Genomic DNA, 8,868 nt, shown 5'->3' on the forward strand with positions numbered 1-8,868 from the left:
AATAAGTCTAGGGCATGATTGTTTTAATAAATTGTTATTTTTTTTTTCTTTGTGTTTTTTTTATCTTGTCTGTATTCGCCTACATGTTCGTAAGCATATATTAGTAAATTTAAGCCAAATTTAGCACGGTCAAACAGATTTATATCAAATTAATTTATTAAATTATGTACATTAGGACTCTTACGTTATTTTGGATGTCTATGGGAATATAGGCCTACACTTAACGATAAAGTTTGAGCAGGTCAGAGATTTGAAGCAAAAATATCTTCAATGTATATAAAATTGGTATACACCTAATTGAGCTAATTGAAGACTCGGTTGAAACAAAATTAAGGATCGAATGCATTTTAGTGTCTAAAAAGGCAAAATTATCGTCAAAGATCTGCCGAGTTCTGCACCCTACGCATGCGCACATATCATTTTTGCTTACCTTCAGTGCAAGATCTGTACATCGTGGAAGATCGATACACAACAACTGATATTATATGTATCATTTCAATCGAATTGACAAGTGCCCTCAGTAGTCTAGTGGTTGCCCTCTGTCCCTGTCAATCCGATGACATGGGTTCAATTCCTGGTAGTAGAATTTGTCTTAATTTTTTTTTTCTTTAATAAGTCTAGGGCAAGATTTTTTTAATAAATTGTTATTATTTTTTTTTCTTTGTGTTTTTTTTTTTATCTTGTCTGTATTCGCCTACATGTTCGTAAGCATATATTGGTAAATTTAAGCCAAATTTAGCACGGTCAAACAGATTTATATCAAATTAATTTATTAAATTATGTACATTAGGACTCTTACGTTATTTTGGATGTCTATGGAAATATAGGCCTACACTTAACGATAAAGTTGAGCAGGTCAGAGATTTGAAGCAAAAATATCTTCAATGTATATAAAATTGGTATACACCTAATTGAGCTAATTGAAGACTCGGTTGAAACAATATTAAGGATCGAATGCATTTTAGTGTCCAAAAGGCAAAATTATCGTCAAAGATCTGCCGAGTTCTGCACCCTACGCATGCGCACATATCATTTTTGCTTACCTTCAGTGCAAGATCTGTACATCGTGGAAGATCGATACACAACAACGGTTATTATATGTATCATTTCAATCGAATTGACAAGTGCCCTCAGTAGTCTAGTGGTTGCCCTCTGTCTCTGTCAATCCGATGACATGGGTTCAATTCCTGGTAGTAGAATTTGTCTTATTTTTTTTCTTTAATAAGTCTAGGGCATGATTGTTTTAATAAATTGTTATTTTTTTTTTCTTTGTGTTTTTTTTTATCTTGTCTGTATTCGCCTACATGTTCGTAAGCATATATTAGTAAATTTAAGCCAAATTTAGCACGGTCAAACAGATTTATATCAAATTAATTTATTAAATTATGTACATTAGGACTCTTACGTTATTTTGGATGTCTATGGGCCTAATATAGGTTGTCCGGCACACAACATTCTTATATGTTAGAAAAATAATTATCAAGCACGAATCACATGGTTTTATTTCAATCAAACTCATATTAACCATAAAACGAATAAAACATCTCTCAACACGCGATATTCAAAATTCCCGCGCCGAAATGTTCTAGAGCAGTGACGTCATGGTTATTTGTGCTCATTTGTCGACAGGCTTCATTGAACTATTGGGACGTCACTGCTCTAGACAATTTCGGCGCGGGAATTTTGAATATCGCGTGTTGAGAGATGGCTGTTTTTATTTGTTTTTATGGTTAATATGAGTTTGTTTGAAATAAAACCATGTGATTCGTGCTTGATAATTATTTTTCTAACATATAAGACCTAATGTTGTGATTACCGGACAATTCCTTTAACGATAAGGTTGAGCAGGTCAGAGATTTGAAGCAAAAATATCTTCAATGTATATAAAATTGGTATACACCTAATTGAGCTAATTGAAGACTCGGTTGAAACAAAATTAAGGATCGAATGCATTTTAGTGTCTAAAAGGCAAAATTATCGTCAAAGATCTGCCGAGTTCTGCACCCTACGCATGCGCACATATCATTTTTGCTTACCTTCAGTGCAAGATCTGTACATCGTGGAAGATCGATACACAACAACTGTTATTATATGTATCATTTCAATCGAATTGACAAGTGCCCCCAGTAGTCTAGTGGTTGCCCTCTGTCCCTGTCAATCCGATGACATGGGTTCAATTCCTGTTAGTAGAATTTGTCTTAATTTTTTTTCTTTAATAAGTCTAGGGCAAGATTTTTTAAATAAATTGTTATTATTTTTTTTCTTTGTTTTTTTTTTTATCTTGTCTGTATTCGCCTACATGTTCGTAAGCATATATTGGTAAATTTAAGCCAAATTTAGCACGGTCAAACAGATTTATATCAAATTAATTTATTAAATTATGTACATTAGGACTCTTACGTTATTTTGGATGTATATGGGAATATAGGCCTACACTTAACGATAAAGTTGAGCAGGTCAGAGATTTGAAGCAAAAATATCTTCAATGTATATAAAATTGGTATACACCTAATTGAGCTAATTGAAGACTCGGTTGAAACAAAATTAAGGATCGAATGCATTTTAGTGTCCAAAAAAGCAAAATTATCGTCAAAGATCTGCCGAGTTCTGCACCCTACGCATGCGCACATATCATTTTTGCTTACCTTCAGTGCAAGATCTGTACATCGTGGAAGATCGATACACAACAACTGTTATTATATGTATTATTTCAATCTAATTGACAAGTGCCCTCAGTAGTCTAGTGGTTGCCCTCTGTCCCTGTCAATCCGATGACATTGGTTCAATTCCTGGTAGTAGAATTTGTCTTAATTTTTTTTTTCTTTAATAAGTCTAGGGCAAGATTTTTTTAATAAATTGTTTTTTTTTTTTTGTGTGTTTTTTTTATCTTGTCTGTATTCGCCTACATGTTCGTAAGCATATATTGGTAAATTTAAGCCAAATTTAGCACGGTCAAACAGATTTATATCAAATTAATTTATTAAATTATGTACATTAGGACTCTTACGTTATTTTGGATGTCTATGGGAATATAGGCCTACACTTAACGATAAAGTTGAGCAGGTCAGATATTTGAAGCAAACATATCTTCAATGTATATAAAAATTGGTATACACCTAATTGAGCTAATTGAAGACTCGGTTGAAACAAAATTAAGGATCGAATGCATTTTAGTGTCCAAAAGGCAAAATTATCGTCAAAGATCTGCCGAGTTCTGCACCCTACGCATGCGCACATATCATTTTTGCTTACCTTCAGTGCAAGATCTGTACATCGTGGAAGATCGATACACAACAACTGTTATTATATGTATCATTTCAATCGAATTGACAAGTGCCCCAGTAGTCTAGTGGTTGCCCTCTGTCCCTGTCAATCCGATGACATGGGTTCAATTCCTGGTAGTAGAATTTGTCTTAATTTTTTTTTTTTTTTTATTCTAGGGCAAGATTTTTTTAATAAATTGTTATTATTTTTTTTCTCTTTGTGTTTTTTTTTATCTTGTCTGTATTCGCCTACATGTTCGTAAGCATATATTGGTAAATTTAAGCCAAATTTAGCACGGTCAAACAGATTTATATCAAATTAATTGATTAAATTATGTACATTAGGACTCTTACGTTATTTTTGATGTCTATTGGAATATAGGCCTACACTTAACGATAAAGTTGAGCAGGTCAGAGATTTGAAGCAAAAATATCTTCAATGTATATAAAATTGGTATACACCTAATTGAGCTAATTGAAGACTCGGTTGAAACAAAATTAAGGATCGAATGCATTTTAGTGTCCAAAAAGACAAAATTATCGTCAAAGATCTGCCGAGTTCTGCACCCTACGCATGCGCACATATCATTTTTGCTTACCTTCAGTGCAAGATCTGTACATCGTGGAAGATCGATACACAACAACTGTTATTATATGTATTATTTCAATCGAATTGACAAGTGCCCTCAGTATTCTAGTGGTTGCCCTCTGTCCCTGTCAATCCGTTGACATGGGTTCAATTCCTGGTAGTAGAATTTGTCTTAATTTTTTTTTTCTTTAATAAGTCTAGGGCTAGATTTTTTAATAAATTGGTTTTTTTTTTCTTTGTGTTTTTTTTTATCTTGTCTGTATTCGCCTACATGTTCGTAAGCATATATTGGTAAATTTAAGCAAAATTTAGCACGGTCAAACAGATTTATATCAAATTAATTTATTAAATTATGTACATTAGGACTCTTACGTTATTTTGGATGTCTATGGGAATATAGGCCTACACTTAACGATAAAGTTGAGCAGGTCAGAGATTTGAAGCAAACATATCTTCAATGTATATAAAAATTGGTATACACCTAATTGAGCTAATTGAAGACTCGGTTGAAACAAAATTAAGGATCGAATGCATTTTAGTGTCCAAAAAGGCAAAATTATCGTCAAAGATCTGCCAAGTTCTGCACCCTACGCATGCGCACATATCATTTTTGCTTACCTTCAGTGCAAGATCTGTACATCGTGGAAGATCGATACACAACAACTGATATTATATGTATCATTTCAATCGAATTGACAAGTGCCCTCAGTAGTCTAGTGGTTGCCCTCTGTCCCTGTCAATCCGATGACATGGGTTCAATTCCTGGTAGTAGAATTTGTCTTAATTTTTTTTTTTTTTCTTTAATAAGTCTAGGGCAAGATTTTTTTTAATAAATTGTTATTATTTTTTTCTCTTTGTGTTTTTTTTATCTTGTCTGTATTCGCCTACATGTTCGTAAGCATATATTGGTAAATTTAAGCCAAATTTAGCACGGTCAAACAGATTTATATCAAATTAATTTATTAAATTATGTACATTAGGACTCTTACGTTATTTTGGATGTCTATGGGAATATAGGCCTACACTTAACGATAAAGTTGAGCAGGTCAGAGATTTGAAGCAAAAATATCTTCAATGTATATAAAATTGGTATACACCTAATTGAGCTAATTGAAGACTCGGTTGAAACAAAATTAAGGATCGAATGCATTTTAGTGTCCAAAAAGGCAAAATTATCGCTCTGATAAAGTCCAAAAGATGTGACAGGACAGGTGTATCTCCGCTCAAAGATGGGAACTTCCTCCATTGCGACCCGAAAAAGCAGGCAAACATCCTCAACCAGCAATTTGCAAATGTCTTCACTGATGACAGTTCTGCAGAGTTGCCAGACTTAGGACCAGCCTCGTGTGCACCCATAAGTAAGATACATGTTAATTACCATGGTGTAGCTAAACTACTGAGGAACTTAAAACCACACAAAGCATCTGGTCCAGATGGGGTCCCAGCCAAGCTACTTAAGGAAGTTGCTGAGGAGATAGCACCAGCTGTGACACTGCTCTTCCAGGCATCTTTGGACCAAGGCACCGTCCCCTCAACTTGGAAGGAGGCTGTAATTGTCCCAATATTCAAGAAGGGTGACAGGTCATCAGCTGCAAACTACCGGCCGATATCACTAACCAACATCCTCTGCAAACTCTGCGAACACATTGTGAACTGCGCAATCATGGACCATCTAACTGCGTACAACATACTTTCAGATGCGCAGCACGGTTTCAGAAAGAAGAGGTCTTGCGATACCCAGCTGATTCTGACACTGCATGACCTAGCTAAGGGCCTGGACGAGAAAAGCCAGACAGACCTTCTCTTACTTGACTTCGCTAAGGCTTTCGACAAAGTCTCTCACCGACTGCTGTTACACAAGATGGAGCACTACGGTATCCTTGGTAACATCTTAACATGGATTGAAGACTTCCTAAGCCAGCGCACACAGAAGGTTGTTGTCGAAGGTCAAATCAGTGAAGAGGCCAAAGTAACATCAGGTGTTCCCCAAGGCAGCGTCTTAGGACCTCTCCTCTTTACAATATTCATCAATGACTTGCCAACCTGTGTGAAGAATTCATCAACCAGGATGTTTGCAGACGACTGCGTACTGTACAGAAAGATCACCTCAACTAATGACACGCAACTCCTTCAAAGAGACTTGGATGCCCTACAGCAATGGGAACGAACGTGGCTCATGAATTTCAACGCGTCAAAGTGCCAAGTTGTGAGAGTGACCTGCAAACGCAATCCTGTAACTGCCGACTACAACATCCATGGTCAAGTGCTGGAAGTAGTTGACTCTGCTAAGTACTTGGGAGTGCATCTAGACAGTAAACTCAACTTCAACAACCACGTTGACATAACAACAAAGAAAGCAAAAGGAACTCGTGCCTTCCTGTCCCAAAACTTCAGCAAGTGCAGCCGTAAGATCAAAGAGGCAGCTTTCATGACATACGTTCGGCCAGTAGTAGAGTATGCTGCAGCGGCGTGGGACCCGCACACTCAACGAAACATACGCAAGGTGGAACAAGTACAAAGAGGTGGTGCAAGGTTCGTTCTGGATAACTTTGATCGCAAAGCAAGTGTTACAAGCATGTTAAAAGATCTCGAATGGCCAACCTTGCAGAGCAGAAGATTACAGACTAGACTTTCCATGCTCTACCAGATCCGCTTCGGCCTCGTGGACATCAACTGGAACAACTACCTAGTGCAATCAACATCACGCACCCGAGGTCACAGCACCCGCTTCCAGACGCACCATTGCAGCTCACAAGTCTTCCTGTCTTCATTCTTTCCGAGAACTTCTAGAGACTGAATTCACTCAAACTGGAGCCAGCACAGCAGCCATCCCTTAATGCCTTCAAAGCGGCATTGAAGGGCAGCCTCAACTAGACACCACAAAACCAAGCTTTTTAACTGCACTCACCTGTAAATAACTGCACCTGTAATTTGAGAATGCGTCCATGAGGACGTGCGCGCGCTACCACTTGCAGTGTGAAATCTTCAGTACCTGAAGTCTACACTTTATAGGAAGAAGAAGAAGATCTGCCGAGTTCTGCACCCTACGCATGCGCACATATCATTTTTGCTTACCGTCAGTGCAAGATCTGTACATCGTGGAAGATCGATACACAACAACTGTTATTATATGTATCATTTCAATCGAATTGACAAGTGCCCTCAGTAGTCTAGTGGTTGCCCTCTGTCCCTGTCAATCCGATGACATGGGTTCAATTCCTGATAGTAGAATTTGTCTTAATTTTTTTTTCTTTAATAAGTCTAGGGCAAGATTTTTTAATAAATTGTTATTATTTTTTTTCTTTTGTTTTTTTTATCTTGTCTGTATTCGCCTACATGTTCGTAAGCATATATTGGTAAATTTAAGCCAAATTTAGCACGGTCAAACAGATTTATATCAAATTAATTTATTAAATTATGTACATTAGGACTCTTACGTTATTTTGAATGTCTATGGGAATATAGGCCTACACTTAACGATAAAGTTGAGCAGGTCAGAGATTTGAAGCAAAAATATCTTCAATGTATATAAAATTGGTATACACCTAATTGAGCTAATTGAAGACTCGGTTGAAACAAAATTAAGGATCGAATACATTTTAGTGTCCAAAAAGGCAAAATTATCGTCAAAGATCTGCCGAGTTCTGCACCCTACGCATGCGCACATATCATTTTTGCTTACCTTCAGTGCAAGATCTGTACATCGTGGAATATCGATACACGACAACTGTTATTATATGTATTATTTCAATCGAATTGACAAGTGCCCTCAGTAGTCTAGTGGTTGCCCTCTGTCCCTGTCAATCCGATGACATGGGTTCAATTCCTGGTAGTAGAATTTGTCTTAATTTTTTTTTTTTTTCTTTAATAAGTCTAGGGCAAGATTTTTTAATAAATTGTTTTTTTTTTTTTTTCTTTGTGTGTTTTTTTTTTATCTTGTCTGTATTCGCCTACATGTTCGTAAGCATATATTGGTAAATTTAAGCCAAATTTAGCACGGTCAAACAGATTTATATCAAATTAATTTATTAAAATATGTACATTAGGCCTCTTACGTTACTTTGGAGGAAGGTGCGATGATGGCTTAATGCAGAATTAGCGCTATTATGCTACAGCTGCTATTAGCATTTAATTAGTATGCTATCTCTATGCATTATAGCGCTAATAGCAACGCTAATGAAAAATCCGTTAAAACTGCTATTACCAAACCCCTTTTAGCGCTAATAGCAATTAATAGCACGTCATATGCAATTGTGCTAAATCTAAAAAGTTTGTAAGTCTATTAGCGCTAATAGCAATTAATAGCACTTCATATGCAATTGTGCTAAATGTAAAAAGATTCTATAAGTATAGGGAAAGCGTGCTATTAGCGCTAATAGCGCTATTAGCGCTAATAGCAAATAATAGCACGTCATATGCAATTGTGCTAAATGTAAAAAGATTCTAAGTCTAGGGAAAGCGTGCTATTAGCGCTAATAGCACTAATAGCAAATAATAGCACGTCATATGCAATTGTGCTAAATCTAAAAAGATTCTAAGTCTAGGGAAAGCGTGCTATTAGCGCTATTAGCGCTAATAGCAATTAATAGCACGTCATTTGCAATTGTGCTAAATCTAAAAATATTCTAAGTCTAGGGAAAGCGTGCTATTAGCGCTAATAGCGCTATTAGCGCTAATAGCAAATAATAGCACGTCATATGCAATTGTGCTAAATCTAAAAGATTCTAAGTCTAGGGAAAGCGTGCTATTAGCGCTAATAGCGCTATTAGCGCTAATAAAAGCACGTCATATGCAATTGTGCTCAATCTAAAAAAATTCTAAGTCTAGGAAAAGCGTGCTATTAGCGCTAATAGCACTAATAGCAAATAATAGCACGTCATATGCAATTGTGCTAAATCTAAAAAGATTCAACTAGGAAAGCGTGCTATTAGCGCTAATAGCGCTATTAGCGCTAATAGCAAATAATAGCACGTCATATGCAATTGTGCTAAATCTAAAAAGACTCTAAGTCTAGGG

The sequence above is a fragment of the Amphiura filiformis genome, unplaced genomic scaffold (genome assembly GCF_039555335.1).
Source record: "Amphiura filiformis unplaced genomic scaffold, Afil_fr2py scaffold_25, whole genome shotgun sequence".
Taxonomy (NCBI): domain Eukaryota; kingdom Metazoa; phylum Echinodermata; class Ophiuroidea; order Amphilepidida; family Amphiuridae; genus Amphiura; species Amphiura filiformis.